A 17784-nucleotide genomic window follows, 5' to 3' on the forward strand; every position below is an offset into this window, starting at 1 on the left:
TGAGCGATTATGAACAATTGTGTGTGGCACTCATCTTAGAGGCACAACGTCTTTTATTGGGCCAATTTCTGTTGGAGCGAGACCAGCTTTCGATCTTACAAAGAGCTCTTCAGCAGATATTGGCCCAATAAAAGTTTATCTTACTCACCCCCATCTCTCTGATAGCCCAGGATGGATATAGCTTCAACAACAGCGGTTGGTCCTGATGGTGTGTGTTCCAAGGGGGCTTTTAGTTTGCAATTTAAACCCACAATAAAAAAAAAAATAATGCCACCTTCTAATATGGGTGAATGCTTAGGCCTGGTTTACACTAGGAACTTAATCCAAAATAACCCCCCTTCGAGGTTGAATTAGTAAGTGATAGCTACACTACCAAACCTGTTGTTCCGGAATAAGGGGTTGTGGAATTTGAACTCTGCACTCCTGCTTTTCATGAGGAAGAATGCTAATTCTGAACTTGTAAGTCTGAAATAACGTTAGTGTGGATGCTCCAGTGCCACTAACTGGAACTAATGCCTCCTGGAGGCCACCCGCAGTTCCCCAAGGTAGCACGTCCACATTAACAGAGCCTGCCTCGGACTAATTTCAAGGCTTCCCCCTACTGAGGACACGCAAGTTCGAATTTGTAAAATCAGGAGTTCATAAGTCGAATTTAGTAACTGACATAATTTCCTAGTATAGACGTGGCTTTAGTGTGACGGGGAGCTGAGTTTTAATCTTGTGCTGGAGGAAACCATATCATTCCCCTTCCAGTTCTGGTTCTGCTGCCGCTAGAATGGGAACTAAATAATACTGTATTTCGGAAGTTTCTGAATTTCCAAGAGCTTTGTCAATGTTTAGTAGGAGGGCGCGCACAGGGGTGGGTGATCTTGTCACAATGCACCTCATGGGTATGCTAGCTCCTAGAGTGATTGGATGTTATTTTTTTTCCTGTGGCTAGCTTAGATTTTTGGATAGAAAATTGAAAGCCCATTTGGATATGAGCTGTGGGGCCTGATGGAAACAGACATTTGTATGCCTACTCTTTACAGACTGGCCTCTGGGCATCTCCCAAGACTACATGTCCCATGATGCACTACTCTGTCCATCTTGGTGCCTTATCATAGAATACTAAGACTGGAAGGGACTTCGAGAGGTCATCGAGTACTGTCTAGACTATCCCTGATAGACATTTATCTAACCTACTCTTAAATATCTCCAGAGATGGAGATTCCACAACCTCCCTATGCAATTTATTCCAGCGTTTAACCACCCTGACAGGTAGGAGGTTTTTCCTCATGTACAACCTAAACCTTCCTTGCTGCAGTTTAAGCCCCTTGCTTCTTGTCCTATCCTCAGAGGCCAAGGAGAACAATTTTTCTCCCTCCTCCTTGTGACACCCTTTTAGATATATCAAAACTGCTATCCTATCCCCTCTCAGTCTTCTCCTTTCTAAACTAAACAAGCCCAATTATTTCAGCCTTCCTTCATAGGTCATGTTCTCTAGACCTTTAATCATTCATGTGGCTCTTCTCTGGACCCTCTCCAATTTCTCCACATCTTTCTTGAAATGAGGTGCCCAGAACTGGACACAATACTACAGCTGAGACCTAATCAGAGCAGAGCGGAAGAAAGACTTCTCGGGTGCATCTAGACTGGCAAGATTTTGTGCAAAAGCAGTTGCTTTTGCGCAAAATCTTGCCGCCTGTCTACACTGGCCGCAAGTATTTGTGCAAGAACACTTACTTCATACTGTACAAAATCAGTGGTTCTTGCGCAAATACTTTGACGTTCCCGCTCAGGGATAAGCCCTCTTGCGCAAGTATTCTTGCGTAAGAGGGCCAGTGTAGACAGGCAAGTTAATTTCTTGCGCAAGAAAGCCCGATGTCTAAAATGGTTATCGGAGCTTTCTTGCGCAAAAGAGCATTTATGCTGGCACGGATGCTTTTTTGCACAGAAGTATCCGTGCCGGCGTAGACACTGTCTTGCGCAAATACTTTTAATGGAAAAACTTTTCAGTTAAAAGTATTTGCGTGAAATCATGCCAGTCTAGACGCAGCCCTCGTGTCTTGCTCACAACACATCTGTTAATGCATCCCAGAATCATGTTGGCTTTTTTTACAACAGTGTCACACTGACTCATATTTAGCTCGTGGTCCACTATAATCCCTAATCCTTTTCTGCCGTACTCCTTCCTAGACAGTTGCTTCCCATTCTGTATGTGTGAGACTGATTGTTCCTTCCTAAGTGGAGCAATCCTGTTTACCTGAGATTTTGGGAATCCCTTTGACCTTGGGGAAAGTTGGCTAGGTAGTCTAGCCCATTGAGGAGAACAGAGACACGAGATACTCAAACTACAGCTTCTATGAGGCACCATCGTTTCATCTCCAAATGAAAATATTGTGGTTTTTGGTTGTTGTGAAAAAGTCAATGTTGTTCAAAAGCAGATCCTTTTCTTGGAAAAATGCCTTTTTGTTGAACACCAAACCACGCACTGAAAACCAGTTGGGATGGAAAACTGTTGACAAACTCATAGTGGCTCCATTCTGGTAAGTATGATGTCCTGGAAAGATTCCCTGAGATAGCAGGGTGTGTCTTGTTTCGGTGCCTTGCCTCATGCTGCCTGAGACTGCTCCCGCCCCGCCCCTTCAAATCCCTGCCTTAGTTTTCCATCTCCTCCTGAAAAGATAGCACCGTGCTGGGGCACTGGCTCCGAGCACAGTCTATCTCCCGTTGAATCTCCAACATTTCCCTGACGGGCCGTGTGTTTTAATAGTAGTAGTTTTGTGGTGACACGAAGAGGCCCCCAGTGAGAGATTGATGCCTCATTGTCCTAGGGGTTGTTCATACCTATAACAAAGACCATACCTACCCCAAAAAGGGAAAAGTAACAAGATGACTGAGGTTCTATTGCTTAGTGATAGCTCCATATTGCTTCTTTCCAAGTACAGGTTGAACCTCTCTATTCCAGAACCTCTCTAGTCCGGCAACATCCGTGGTCCGGCAAGATGTTAGTTAGCTGGATGTTCACTTATCATGGGTGTGGCCAAGTTTCCTGCGGTCCCATAAAGTTTTGTTTACAGCTACCAGTTCTGGCTCTGTGTTCTGTGCTGTTACATAGCCCTAATTTACACCTAAATGTCTTCTCAGAGCCCAGTCAGTAGTGGAAGTGCTGGTAATGCTGCCAGACAATATTTACCTCCCGTGGACTGGCAAATTCTCAGGTTCAGCACAAGTCAGGTCCCCAGGGTGCCGGACTAGGGAGGTTCAACCTGTACTTCAACTGGTTCTAGAATTGGTGAAGAAATTGCATCCTTTTGCTTGGAAATGCCTTTTGCGCAATATATATATTTGTCCACCACAAGACAGGGTAAAATGTAGTGCTAAGTTTGTGTTCATGTTGTCATCCCCACGGGTGTCTCTACACTGCACCCATAGCTCGAAATGAGCTACGCAATTTGAGCTATTCAAATTGCGTAGCTTATTTCGAAATTTGGTGCGGTCTACACAGCATTTATTTCTAAATGAATCGCTCTTCTGAAACGTCCCTTTACTCCTCATGGAATGAGGTTTACAGGGATGATGGTATAGCAAGCCTGTTATATTTCAAATTAACAGGCACGCTCAAACACAACAAACTGGCCCTATGTCTCTAGTGGACAGAGGTTAGATTAGGACACCATCTGCCTTTTTGACCTGGTTTGCCAACAGATTCCAGGCACACAGTATCTGACTCTGTTTTTGGGACATTTATGGAATTAGTGGAATTCCGATGGGTTGGAGCCTCCTGCATGAGTTGGCATGAGTTTTGCTTTTTCTTCTCTCTCTCCCCTCTCCCTTCTAGAGCTGCATCAGAATGTTGTTGAGCCAGGCTTCCACCAAAGATTTCCCTCCTCTGGACTCGAAGCTTCTCCTACAGATACCCTCTGCTCCACAATGAATCAGTTCTGAATGCTTGAATCAGATCTGTGCTGGTGTTTGGTGTGAGGGAACAAATGCCCTTACTAGCCCCAATATTTGTAAGTCACTCTACATAAACATCCCTGGCGTTGGGAATTTGTTTGCACACTTAATTATTTCATGAGCTAGCAACCGTGACTCTTCTGATTTTTTTTGTTTATATTTTGAAAAAATTTCACTTTTTTCCCCATTTTTTTGCAGCTGTGAAATTTTCCCCATGGGAAAAAATGTTTTAAAATTATGACTTCCCCTAATAGGAGGTTGACACTTCTTTGGACTATCCAGTCTATTTGGACTGTGAGGCCCTCCACTGGCGTATTGTCCCCAGTTCTAGGTATCACAGAATTTAGGCAGGACATGGACAAAGTGGGAAGAATCCGGAGGAAAGTCAGAAAAATAGCAGGCTTGGAATATCTGACCTATGAGAAAAGGTTGACAAAACCGAGCACGTTCAGTCTTGAGGAAAGAAGACTGAGGAGCAGTCTGGTAACCGATTTCCAATACAGGAAGGGCTGTTAGAGGGTGGTGATCAATTGTGCTTGATATCCACTGAAGGTAGGACAAGGGCTTTCTCTGCAGCAAGGGAGATGCAGGCTAGCTATTAGGGAAAGCTTTCTAACTAGAAAGGGAATTAAGGTTTGGAATAGAGCTCCAAAGGAGTTTGTGGAGACGTAATCACTGGACGTGTTCAGCAACTTGGACAAACTGTTGTCAAGGATGCTCCAACTTGATTGGGTCTGCCTCAAGGTGGGGGGTTGGACTTGATGACTTCCTGAAGTCCCTTCCTGGCCTACCAGTCTCCGATTCTATCTCTCGCTCACCCAACTGAGAGAAACAAATTGGACACCAGGGTCGTCTTAGTTCTGCTAACATGTGAGGAACAGGTGGATACTCCTAAACAAGCTAAGTCCTGGGCCTGATCCAGTGTCTATGAAAATCTGTAGGAAGACTCTCATTAGCTTAATCAGTCAACCGGGTCCTTGGCCACTCTACCCAGGAGGGCCAGCCAGCTCCAGACCCTCCCTACTGTCTTGGAACATTCTCTCACCCTCTCCATTACTATGGTCATGAGAATGCCTCTAAGAGCTAGCTGAGATCAGGGCCCCATTGTGCAAGGTGCAATACAGAAACCTAGCAAGAGACAGTCTCTGCCCTGGAGGGTTTACAGTAGAAGGAGGCACGACAGATGAAGGAAGGAGTTTTACCCCCCTGTATTAGATTAGGAACTGAGGCCCAGAAGGTGAGTGGCAGAACTACAAACTGAACCCCCATACCTACTGAGACCCAATTCGGTGCCTAACCCCCCCATCCCCGTGTGTCCTTCCTCTCCACCACTAGATGGCGCTACAAGAGAAGGACAGGGTTCTCTTTTAAAGGGCTACTACAGGACAGCAGAAGAGTTTTCCAAACTCCTTGTATCGGAGGTTGAGATGTTGTTTATAGAGACTTTCAAACAACTACACGAAGTGCCCTTTGTGGGAAACCAGCAGAATCACTTCTTAAGAAACATGCATAGACAAAAGAAAGTTGGGTTTGGATTTGTTTTCAAGCTGTTCTGTTCAGCTGAGGTGTAAATCTTTCCTTGGAAACCATATCTTCCATCTGCACTTCAAAGGCAAACTGTCAGCAAGAAGGGAAAGCTAATGCCACATTATAAATATTACAGTTTATTTTGTTTTGTTTTTCAAAGACACCATAATAGACGCCCAACTCAAACGTATACCCCAAATTTAAAAATTAAAAAAAAAAAAACAGTAGGAGAACCAATAAAGTGCCACTGTAGCTTAACCAAGTAAAAGAAGCAGCAAAGCGATAAAAAGGCATTTAAAAAAGCAAAAGTTAAATCCCGGTGAGGAAAACAGAAAGGAGCATAAACTCTGACAAATTAAGTGCAAAAACATCATAAGGAAAGTCAAAAAGGAGCTTGAAGAACAGCTAGCCAAAAGCTCAAAGTAATGGCAAAATGTTTAAGTACATCAGAAGCAGGAAGCTGGCTAAACAATCAGTGTGGCCACTGAATGATCGAGAGACTGAAGGAGCAATCAAGGACGATAAGGACATTGCAGAGAAACTAAACTAATTCTTTGCTTTCATCATTACAGCTGAGGATATCAGGGAGATTCCCAAACCTGAGCCATTTTTTTCTTAGGTGACAAATCTGAGTAATTGTCCCAGATTGAGGTGTCATTAGAGGAGGTTTCAGAACAAATTGAAAAATTAAACAGTAACGAGTCACCGGAACCGAATTGCATTCACCCAAAAGTTCTGAAATGTGAAATTGTGTAACTATTAACTGTGGTTTGTAATCTATCCTTTAAATTAGCTTCCGTACCTAATGACTGGAAGATAGCTAACGTGATGCCAATATTTAAAAAGGGCTCTAGGTGATCCTGGCAATTACAGACCTGTAAGTCTAATATCAGTACAAGCAAATTAGGTGAAAACATGGTAAAGAACAGAATTGTCAGATACATAAATAAACATAATTTGTTAGGGGAAAGTCAACATGGTTTTCGTGAGGGGAAATCAAGCCTTACTAATCTACTAGACATCTTTGAGGGGGTCAACAAACATGTGGACAAGTAGGATCCAACGGATATAGTGTCCTTAGATTTCCAGAAAGCCTTTGACAAGGTCCCTCACCAAAGGCTCTGAAGTAAAGTTAGTTGTCATGGGATAAGAGGGAAGGTCCTCTCATGGATTGATAACTAATTAAAAGACAGGAAACAAAGGGTAGGAATCAATTGTCAGTTTTTGGAATAGAGAAAGGTAACTAGTGGGGTCCCCCAAAAGGTCTGTCCTGGGATCAATCCTATTTAACCTATTTATAAATGATCTAGAGAAAGGGGTAAACAGTGAGGTGGCAAAATTTGCAGATGATACTAAACTGCTCAAGATAGTTAAGAACAAAGCAGATTGTGAAGAACTTCAAAAGGATCTCACAAAACTAGGTGATTGGGCAACAAAATGGCAAATGAATTTTAATGTTAAATACAAAGTAATGCACATTGGCAAAAATATATGTACAAAATGATGGGGACTAATTTAGTAATTATCACTTGAGAGAGATCTGAGTCATTGTGGATAGTTCTCTGAAAACGTCCACTCAATGTGTAACAGGAGTCAAAAATCAAACAGAGTTCGGAATCATTTAAAAAGGGATAGAGAATAAAATCCTGTATAAATCCATGATATGTTTACATCTTGAATACTGCATATAGATGTGGTCACCTCATCTCAAAAAAGATATCTTGCCATTTGAAAAGGTTCAGAAAAGGGCAATGAAAATGATTAGGGGTTAGGAAAGGCTGCCATATGAAGAGAGATTAAAAAGACTGGGACTTTTCATTTTAGGAGACTAAAGGGGGTTATAATTAGAGGTCTATATGGAGAGTGAATAAGGAAAAGTTATTGACTTGTTCCCATAAGATAAGAACTAAGGGTCACAAAATGAAATGAATTGGTAGCAGGTTTAACACACACAAAAAGATGTTTTACTTCACGCATCGCACAATTAACCTGTGGAACTCCTTGCCAGAGGATGTTGTGAAGACTAGGACTTGAACAGGGTTCAAAAAAGAGCTAGATAGCTTCATGGAGGTTAGATCCATCAATGGCTATTATCCAGGATAGGCAGGAATGGTGTCCCTGGCCTCTGTTTGTCAGAGGCTGGAAATGGATGATGGGGGAGGGATCATTTGATGATTTCCTGTGCTGTTCACTCCCTCTGGGACACCTGGTGTTGGCCACTGTCGGCAGACAGAATGTTGGGTTAGATAGACCTTTGGTTTGACCCAGTATGGCCGTTCTTATGTTCTTAATGGAAAGGGTTCACCAGGTTCCACTACGACTGTTTTCTTTTGGAAAATGCGGATGAAAAGGTATGGAAGCATTTGGTGAGAACGGAGAGAATTCACTGAGCTTTGTGCTGATGCTACTCTTTATTCTGACTTCATCATTTTGATATGTCATAGCTCCCGATATCAATGGCTGCAAGGATACATTCTGAGATTTTGACTTTTCATCCACTTTTGGGACAAAACCAGATTTTGAAATCTTGGAATATTCTCCGCCCCACCCCCAACACCGCCCCGGGACCAGCCTTCTGATTTCCAGTCAGAACTAGTATTCCGAATGAGCAACGGAGAATGAGGTGGTGAGGTTGCTTCTGCATCTGAGTCTGGGTGGCCGGCGTGAGTCCTCTCATCTCTTGGTAGCTTTACTCGTGCTCTGTTGCCATCTTTGTTCAAGGTGAGCGGGATTGGTTCCTCTGGCAAACACCCATCTTTTGTGAGCTTAAGGGGCATGGAACTGGTGCTTGACTCTTGGGGGGAGCCTCTGAAGGGGGGATGCATTTCACCCTTGATGAGCAAGGGTTGAGAAGTCATTTCTGGTTGGGTGGTTTGTAAGGTCCCTAAAGGGGGAGGAAACCAGATCTGCCACCTCCAATCAAACACCGTATTTCGTCAGAAGACTGCATGCATTTTTACTGGTATCACTTTTTTTTTTTTTTTTTTTTTTTGAATTCCTTGAAAGATAACATAATTAAGGCAACTGGAGACTTAGGCAAAATCCAGAGAGACCCCTTTCTGAACCAACCCCATGCTATGCCACCCCCGCATCTTGGAGAGGCAGCCGGTTTCAAATGTAAGATTGTTTCTTCGAGCTATTGTTTCAGGCTCTCTGCAAGCTCAGGCAGGCATCCGTTACACTTGGGTCAGTGTTTTCTAATTTTCCTTTGCTTCTGCGAATGTTAGGAACAGATGGTAACGTTTTTCAAACGCCCAAGTGACTTAGGTGCCCAAGTGACTTAGATGCCCAAGTGGCATTGAAAGTCAGACTTGTGAAAAATTGACCCATCTGTTGTCAGTGTTTGTTTCTAATTAACACAGATTCTGATCTCGCTGGGCTTCTGGAGCTCAGCCCTACATCTCTAGTGTCTCTGCCTTATCCCAGCCTTGATTGGAAATTAATTACTAACAAGCCTTCCCAGAGTGCAAACATATGAGCATTTGTGGGAGTACCACACTGTGCCATGAGCATTGTAGCAATGAGGAGCAAATGTCCCTGAGTACAGGGGAAAGAACCCTATTCCTTCCCGCACCAGTCAGTATTATTGACACCCAACCGGGTGGCTTCTGGTGTGGTTTTTCCCTTTCACCCAGCTGTGCCATCCTGCCTCACGCTGCTCTTATTTCTTTTCCATACTGTCTGCATTCTTCCCCAGCCTTCTGGAAAAGGCTCTGGGGCTCACACCAAGGCAGTGGAGGTAATAAAAGAGACGTCATCGAACGCTGTGCAAACAAGTTAGGTCACACTATTTAGTAAATCTGTTCTTTTTCCCAGACCGTGGAAAGAACCTGCCCTTTCAGAGTGCTGGAAAGTCTAACGCCTGCCTTGTTTTCTTGTTTGTGTTTCCTTGAGCTAGCTTTCTCCTCAATTTCTCAATTTCCCTCCCCCCTTATTTATCCTTGATTTGGATTGGTGAGAGGTAACTAGGTGAGGATCAGTATCTCTGTCAGCAGAGCACAAACCTCCCATCATGAGCCCCAGGAAAAAAAAATTGATGGCTTCTAACATGAGCTTTATTTTCATTGGCATCTTCCATACCTGGGACTGCCCAGTTTTTCCTTGAAGACCAATTATAAATCAATACCAACCAGCTGACAGCACGAGCAACTACTATAGGCAGAATACTTATTAATCAAGGCCAGAAAGCTCCATGTGAAATGGGCCCTTACATGAAAATGAAAGCCAATGAGATAGCCGAGTGAAAAAGTTCTCGGGGTAGTGTCTGGTACCTAGGCAGGGGGACGTGTTCTAGAAAGAGACATATGTATGTTCTGTTGATAAGATGGTAAATACAGAGCGTGTGACTCTGTATGGATATCCATCTACCCAGGGCCAGATGAAAAATCCATTGAAGTCAGCAGAAAAGATTCTCATTTAACCTCCAAGTCAAGCGAGGTTTTTTGTCCCTAATTCATACTTACTTATTTTAAGGACATCCAAGTTACGTTTTGATAAGTCATGTACTTACAGTTAGGCAGACAGCTAAATGCTTTGCTGTTTGGATAGAGGCCATAGGAAACCTATCCGCACACTCAGATATTATAGATTGAACCTCTCTAATCCAGCACTATCTGGTCCGGCAACATCCGTGGTCCGACATGACTTTCGTTAGCTAGATGTCCACTTTCCATGGGTGTGGCCAAGTTTCCTGCAGTCCCATAAAGTTTGTTTACAGCCAGCAGTCTTGGCTTGCAGTGTTTTGTGATGTAATTTAGCTTTAATTTACTCCTAAATGTCCTCTAACAGCCCAGTTAGCAGTGGTAGTGTTGGTAATGCTGCTAGACAATACTGACCTCCCATTGTCTGGAAAATTCTCAGGTTCGGCATCAGTCAGGTCCCCAGGGTGCCGGACTAGAGAGGTTCAACCTATATATTAATAAAAGCATGAAATCCTAAAGCAGGCAGTATATTAAAACCCTAAGAGAAATAGAGGAGTCACCCCTACAGAAGGAATCCCGAATGCACCAAATTAAAAGGGACAGTATCCTTTTATTAGAAAGGCATCCTTCAGTGGCACTATAGGCCTTCTCTCCTATGAAATGCCTTTCCTAATATATGAATAGTTGAGTAGCTCAAGTCCCTGGAGCAATGCAAATATCACATGGGTCCAGGCCTGTAATGTATGGCTATGTTGGTGTAGTTTTAGCCATGTTGGTCCCAGGATATTGAAGAGTTGGTTTGTTAGATATTTCCTCAGCCGCTTTAATGGCTCTTTAATGCATCGTGCATTTTTGTTAAGGACGTAAGAAAAGATTTTGGAATCGATTTTCCAGGGAAATAGCCGAACTTCCTGTTGCTTAATGCATTTACAAGTTGGTTTAGAGAATGCATTCTACAGCATGCTTTGACAGTGGCAGGCTGACCTCAGCAGCCTTTGATCTGATTCCATGCAAGGGGGACAAAATGGTTATGGGGGTTTCAGAGCTGAATGGGTTGGGAGATACTTCAAGCTACCGGAGGCTCCAAAACAGGGCTGCTCAAACTTGGAAGTGGCTTTCCTTTTTAGAAGGATCTAGGAGGAGGCACAAACCTTGCCTTTTGAGGCAGGGGCTAAGATAACTTTTTCAGCTGAAGGCTTCTCCCTTTATTGTTCTGCTTTTCCTTCTCCCCTGCCCTGCTACCGATCCTGCCAGTCTGCTGAATGCCTTTAAGCACTAAGCCAGTGAGATGAAGACAATGTTGAAGAAGAGAGAAATGAGGTCCCTAAAACAACAGGAATTGTTTTTGTTTGTGGCTGTCTTTCTCCAGGCTCATGTCTTGTGTATATTCAGGTTTTTCCCTTCTCTCTTTTGTGTGTGTTGGCGGTGGATGCTTTCCCGGCATTCTGAAATCAGCTGCATTTTCTTGTGACTCCAAAGCCTTCGCTTTCTTAGTTTGCTGAGGGCATGTCAGGAAGTAAGAGTTCTTGGAAATGTCGACTCAGAGGGGAAACAGGTGATGTGAACTCGCCATGAGTAAGGCTGGCGCAGCAGTCTGAGAAGTGTTGGATTCCAAGTGCTCTGTATAAATATAGACCTACGGGAGAATGAAATAATCCATCTCATCCTCACCTCCTTTCATTGCGTGTGTCCTTTTTATTACCCAGCAGGGCTGTGTGTTTTGGATGGCAGGCTTGTGCTCTGGGCCACGGAGACGCGTCCACCAAAGAGCACCAAGCGAACAGATAAACCTTGGGAAGCTTTGGAGTCCAAGCATGAGTCATCACAAGAGGTGAGCTGAAAAGACAGCTGTACTAACATTGACTAAGATGCCTATTAAAAATACTGGCAGCCGAAGAAGGCTCGCTCTCTATTTGATCATTCACCTCTGGAAATTAGCAAAACAATCGGTAGAGGCTCTGAAGCTGCTGTTCACATCAAGATAAGGGCTTTGGGGTTTTTAACTTTTCGGATGTCATGATTTCATCTTTATTTTTGACTTAGGAAAGAGCAAATTGACTCTTTTTTTTTTTTTTTTTTTTTTTTTAAACAACCCACCCCACCCCACCCCACCCCACATCACTGCTTCAGGCACTGTCTCGAAACCTCATTTATTGTCCCCTTTCTAATTGTTCTCTCTACTTTGTGGCAGGCAGCCGGTGCACAGGCTGGTTCTGGTAAGTCCATGGTGATCCCCAGCCCGGCTTGGGCCCATTTTATGGCTGTCCCTTGGTGTCTCTGTGCTGATGATGCAGAAGCAGAAAACTGTTAGGCTGTTTGATGTGTACCTCCTGCCCCCTCCCCCGAGAAATGATGCTTCTCTCAGGCCAGATGCAGAATTGGTTTGGTCGGTTGTGTTCTATCTCCACAGGCAGGGTTCCCTCTAACTTTCCCACCCCTGAGCGGAATGAATTTTGTTATGTGCGCCAATGTGGGAGGGAGGGAGGGAGAGACGTGTCCTCGTCATATTGGCGCATTTAACAACATGCATGCGGTAGGAGTGGGGCCGAGGGGCTCTGTGTGGGAGGGGGCTCAGGGCAGGGGCAGAGAGTTGAGGTGCAGGAGTGTGAGGGATCTGGGGGGTGCAGACTCTAAGGTGGGGCTCGGGTTGAGGGCCTCAGGGCTGGGACAGAGGATTGGGGTACAAAGGCTTTGGCTGAGGGGCCAGAGCAGCCCCCCGGCAGGCTGCCAGCTTGCTCAGCCTGGCAGACAGTCACCTCCCAGCATGGCCTTTGATTGCAGCCAGGGGGCAGAGCCTGGGACAGTGGGGGTCTGGGGTGGCTTGAGAGTGTGCTGGGAAGTGGGAGGGAGGGAGGGTTGTGAGATGTGCTAGACAGTGTGGGGGTGCCGGGCAGTTCCGGTGATGGGGGGGCTCTGTGTGGGGGGGGAGTGGGGTCATGCGGCAGTCCTAGAGGAGGGGCTCTGTGGGGGATGGGGCAGCGTAGGGGGGTCTGTGGGCCGAGGGGGCTGCCACCATACTGCTGTTATGCTGGGCTAGAGGGCTGCTCGGTTGACTCTTCCCACCCATCAGGCCCCGTGGGTGATCCAGAAGCCAGCTATGGGCTCACCTGGTCTCCGGGAGACTGGCTGCTGCAGGCAGACACCAGACCCTTCCAGGAATCCCCCTTACCCTGGAACAAAGTTTCCCCTACACTGCGCGGCCGCGTAGCTTCCCGTGAAGCCCCACGCAGGGGCTCAGGGCTGGAGGGGGGGAGATCTCGCCCTCCCAGCTGGCAGGAGCACTCCAGCAGGCTTGCACAGGGCCTCTTTCCCCTGAGCTAGCCCCTACCCCTGCCAGGACCCAGGAGCAGCACACTCTGCATTTGTTCACCCACAGCTGTGCACCAGTTGAGAGCCCCGGGTGCATGTGTGAGCCTTTCCACCCATTTTTATGTGCCCCCTAGAGTGCCGGCGGCCCTAGGCACGTGCCTAACTGGAAATCCGGCCTCAGTTGTGATAGCCCCTGCTTGTTGGCCTCTTTGTGTCTTGGGCGCAGGCCTTTGCCTGCCCTGGGCCCAGCCTTGCTTCATACGAGGTAACCCGCTTCTGTCAATCTGACTTCACTGCTGACCCTTGGCTCTGGCAGCTGGCCTCCGACTCTGAGATCCAATTAGTGACCACTAACCTGTGCGCTAACCATTAGGCTCAGCTGTCTATCAGTTACATCAGGGCCGATCTCTGAAACCAGGGATGTGGTAGGGCCAAGTGAGGTTGGTTTGGAGCAAGCAGCACACTCACAGTGGATCCCCTTCATCCTCCCCCCCCCCCCCCCACCATGAATTTTAGTTCCTACCTCCCCATTTTTTTTTCCAGGAAGGAGGGTAAAAGCGGAAAATGCCCCTCTTCCCCCCACTCTGACCAAAAACAAAATGGAGTTTTGGGATGAGAAATGGAAACAGTCACAGAAAAGATCAAAATATTTGTTTCCAGACTCTGATCTTGAGGTTTGCTCCAGAATGCCGTAGACCTGCCTGGTGATGTTGGTCGTATTCTCCTCATGTTATGGATGGGGGAAGCTGTGGCATGGAGAAGTCAGTGGCTTGATCCTGAAAGGGGCAGTTGATTCCTGTGCTATTTGGGGGCACTTATCCGCGCTCAGAGAGCTCACCAGCCAGTGGTTCCAGTGAGAAAAATGGTGAATGTCTCCCACTTTCTTTCCAGTAAGGACAATGGTGGGCTTTGAGGGACTTACCTGAGGTAAAATGGGAAGACTCCGAGGCCTGGTCTACACTAAACCAGGCAGGTCGGTTAAAGTACCATCCAGCTACAGCCGAGACACGGAGGTGTCTACACAGCGGGAGACCAACGGGAGTACATGCTCCTGTCAGCTTCCCTTACTCTTCGCAGGAGGAGGAGTACTGGACGCCAGCGGGGTCTGCCTTCCGTGTTTGATTTGAGGGTCTACACTAGACCCACTAAATTGAACTCTAGAAGATTGACCTCTGGAGGGTTGATCTTCTCTGTAGTGTAGATGTGCCCTGACAGAGCCAGGGAGAGAGAATGTAAATTTCTTTTCTCCTCAGACTTTTGCTTTAGCCACAAGAACACCCTGTCCCTCTTTGACCAGGAGACATTTGATCCCCTAAAATAATGTTGTCCCATCACGCTCCTGCTGCCAATCAATCAGGGAAGGTTCTTGGATAACCCGACATGAAGCTAGTTGCACCGTGGTCTATTCTGAAGGAACCAAATACAAAAGCGACGAGGAGTCCTGTGGCACCTTATAGACTAACTGAAGCGTAGGAGCATAAGCTTTCGTGGGCAAAGACCCACTTCGTCAGATGCATGTAGATGCATGTAGTACATGCATCTGACGAAGTGCGTCTTTGCCCACGAAAGCTTATGCTCCTACACTTCAGTTAGTCTATAAGGTGCCACAGGACTCCTCGTCGCTTTTGCAGATTCAGACTAACACGGCTACCCCTCTGATACAAATACAAAAGGTTCACCTAGTTAGCCAGAGCCCACCCAGAGAGTTGTGGTCTGGTGAGCTGACAGAATCCCAATTTAGAATCTTAGCGACTGGCCCTTTTAATGGATTAAACATTGTGTGCTGTGGTTGCCTCATCTGAAAGTGGTTCATTCAAAGAAGCAAACTTTGCTTGGCTGGTGTCTTCATCCTTCAAATTAGAGCCATTTCCTCTCCCCCCTTGCATCCCCCCCCAACCATTTTGAGTATATAAAGAAGTAAATTTTGTCTCCATGTTTCTACTTTGGATGAACATTGATTCGGAAGTGTAGTCGAGGTAAGGAATCGTGTCCTTTTTCATCTGTGATGTCGGGTCCCAACCCTGTGTCTTACATGAGCCAAACCTTAAAATATATATGTGTCACTAGAATCCTTCAACCCCCTGGAATATCAGGGCTTATGTCAGAAACAAAAGAGCATTGTCAATGCCTGCTTTCATCCCATGCCAGACTCCTGCAGCTCTCCTCAGCCCTTGCAGAAGAACAAGCTCTGAAGAAACGTTCCGTCCAACAAGGAGGGTATTTTTTCTTCTTGAGGCTGCATTATTTGAGGAAAGGGATTCATTAGGGAGAATGCCCTCCCCCCACCGAGTCAGGAGCCAAAGTAGGAAAGAGGCATGGCTCTTCACCCGATGTTGTAACCGCTCAATCCCCTTGTTTACATTGAGGGATGCCCATTGAAAAAGGGGTCCAGTTATGTTTGTTCGATGTAATCACCATTTTGTTGGATTATAACTACAAGAGTCTGCCATGTTGGGCAGGGTTCCTGCTCCTCCCAGAGGAGAAAAAGGCGGGAAAGAGAAGGCAGGAGTTGCTAGGAGACGCGAATCTATATAAGGGGACTCTTGCTCTCCCTCAGGGGCTCTCCTCAGATTTCTCCTCAGACGAAGTGGGCTTGGGGTGGCCACTTTCCTGAGGCAAGCTGTCTCTCCAGGGAAGACTAGCTAGAGAATCCTGATTTGATCACTGTTCCAATCCAGTATGGTCGTCCTAGAAATAGTGATTGGCAGCAGACCATATCACTGACACCTGTGAGGCAAGGTAGAAAGTTTCCATCCTTTCTCTGCTTACCTAGCTCTGTGTTGTGTGATCGTTTCAACCCTCCAGTTCTTCTACCCTCCCTCCCTCTTCCTTTCTCCCTCAGTTTCTTGTATTTGTCTGTCCCCTTCCCGCTAGGAGATAAAGAGATTTTGGTTCAACATGTGGGGTGGCGCATTGACTGGGTCAACTCTGAGGGTGAGTCTACAGTGCACCTGTAGCTTGGAATAAGCAATGCAATTTGAGCTATGCAAAGTGCATAGCTTATTTTGAGTGTATTTCGAAATAGCTTATTTTGTCATTTGGGCAAGTTTCAAAATAAACTGCTATTCTGAAACGTCCCTTACTCCTTATGGATCGAGGTTTACAGCAACGTCGGAATAGTGTGTCTGTTATTTTGAAAATAACAGGCCTTCTTCTAAGAGTCTCTCTTTAAGCCCATCTCTGGTATTTATGTGCCATAAAAATTAATAGGGGATTTCTACACCGCGGCACTATTTCAGGATACTTCCAGAATCTACACCATGGCACTATTTCAGAATACTTCCAGAATCCCTGATTGGTGATTACATCGAACAAGCATAACTGGACCCCTTTTCCAATGGGCATCCCTCAATGTAAACAAGCTTACCTGCCTCTGGAAATTTCCACTACATGCATCTGACGAAGTGGGTCTTTGCCCACGAAAGCTTATGCTCCTACACTTCAGTTAGTCTATAAGGTGCCACCGGACTCCTCGCCGCTTTTGCAGATTCAGACTAACACGGCTACCCCTCTGATACTTGTTATTTTGAAATAACCGGCACATTGTCAAGGCGCGGAATATGCTATTTCGGGCTTCTGGAAAAGCGGCGGTACCTTATAGACTAACTGAAGTGTTGGAGCATAAGCTTTCGTGGGCAAAGACCCACTTCGTCAGATGCATGTAGTGGAAATTTCCAGAGGCAGGTAAGCTTGTTTACATTGAGAGATGCCCATTGGAAAAGGGGTCCAGTTATGTTTGTTCGATGTAATCACCAATCAGGGATTCTGGAAGTATTCTGAAATAGTGCCGTGGTGTAGAAATCCCCTATTAATTTTTATGGCACATAAATACCAGAGATGGGCTTAAAGAGAGACTCTTAGAAGAAGGCCTGTAAAACAACTTGCCAGTCTTCTGCTCAGAGCCATGGCCTCATCCTTTCATGACGTAAATTGGTGAAGGCCCATGGACATCAACAGAGCGACACCAACCACTGTTCTGGAGTAGCATCGGCCTGTGCCTCACGATGTTCTCAAGCTTATTTGCCTCTGAACCCTGAGTGGACTTGGAGCACAGAGAACTCCATACCCACAGCATGGAACTGATAGTCGCTTCCTGGCGGATGTCACAGACGGAAATGTAAAAGAGCTGTCAGGGAACAGAACCCCAAACCCAGATTAAGGCTGGTGGCTAAACAAAGGGCTGAGACTCAGGGGAATCCAGATTAGATCCCTGATTTCTATCACAGACTGGCAGCGTGAACACGAGCAAGTCATATGGGGCCAAGGTATTTCCAGGAGAGCTCTCCATTTTTTCATGCTCCAATTGGTGGGTGGCCTAGGGTTCCACCCCTTAGGGGCTGGTTTTCAGAGGAACTGAGCACCCCTTGACTTCAAGATGGGCTTGGGGGGGGGGGTCGGTGTCACGTCTGAAAACTGGACAGTAGCTGTCTGTGTGGTTGCCCAGAAAAAGAATGGAGGTGCCCAAAATGGCAGGCCACTTCAGAAAATCTGTGCCGCCCTTCCCCGTTTCTGTAAATATCAGGAGACGATGCCCACTGAGGTCAACATGAATGAACTGTCTCTTCCCCAGAGTGGTGAAATCTGA

Source organism: Pelodiscus sinensis, chromosome 2 (genome assembly GCF_052426305.1).
Source record: "Pelodiscus sinensis isolate ZL-2025 chromosome 2, ASM5242630v1, whole genome shotgun sequence".
In the NCBI taxonomy this organism is placed as follows: domain Eukaryota; kingdom Metazoa; phylum Chordata; order Testudines; family Trionychidae; genus Pelodiscus; species Pelodiscus sinensis.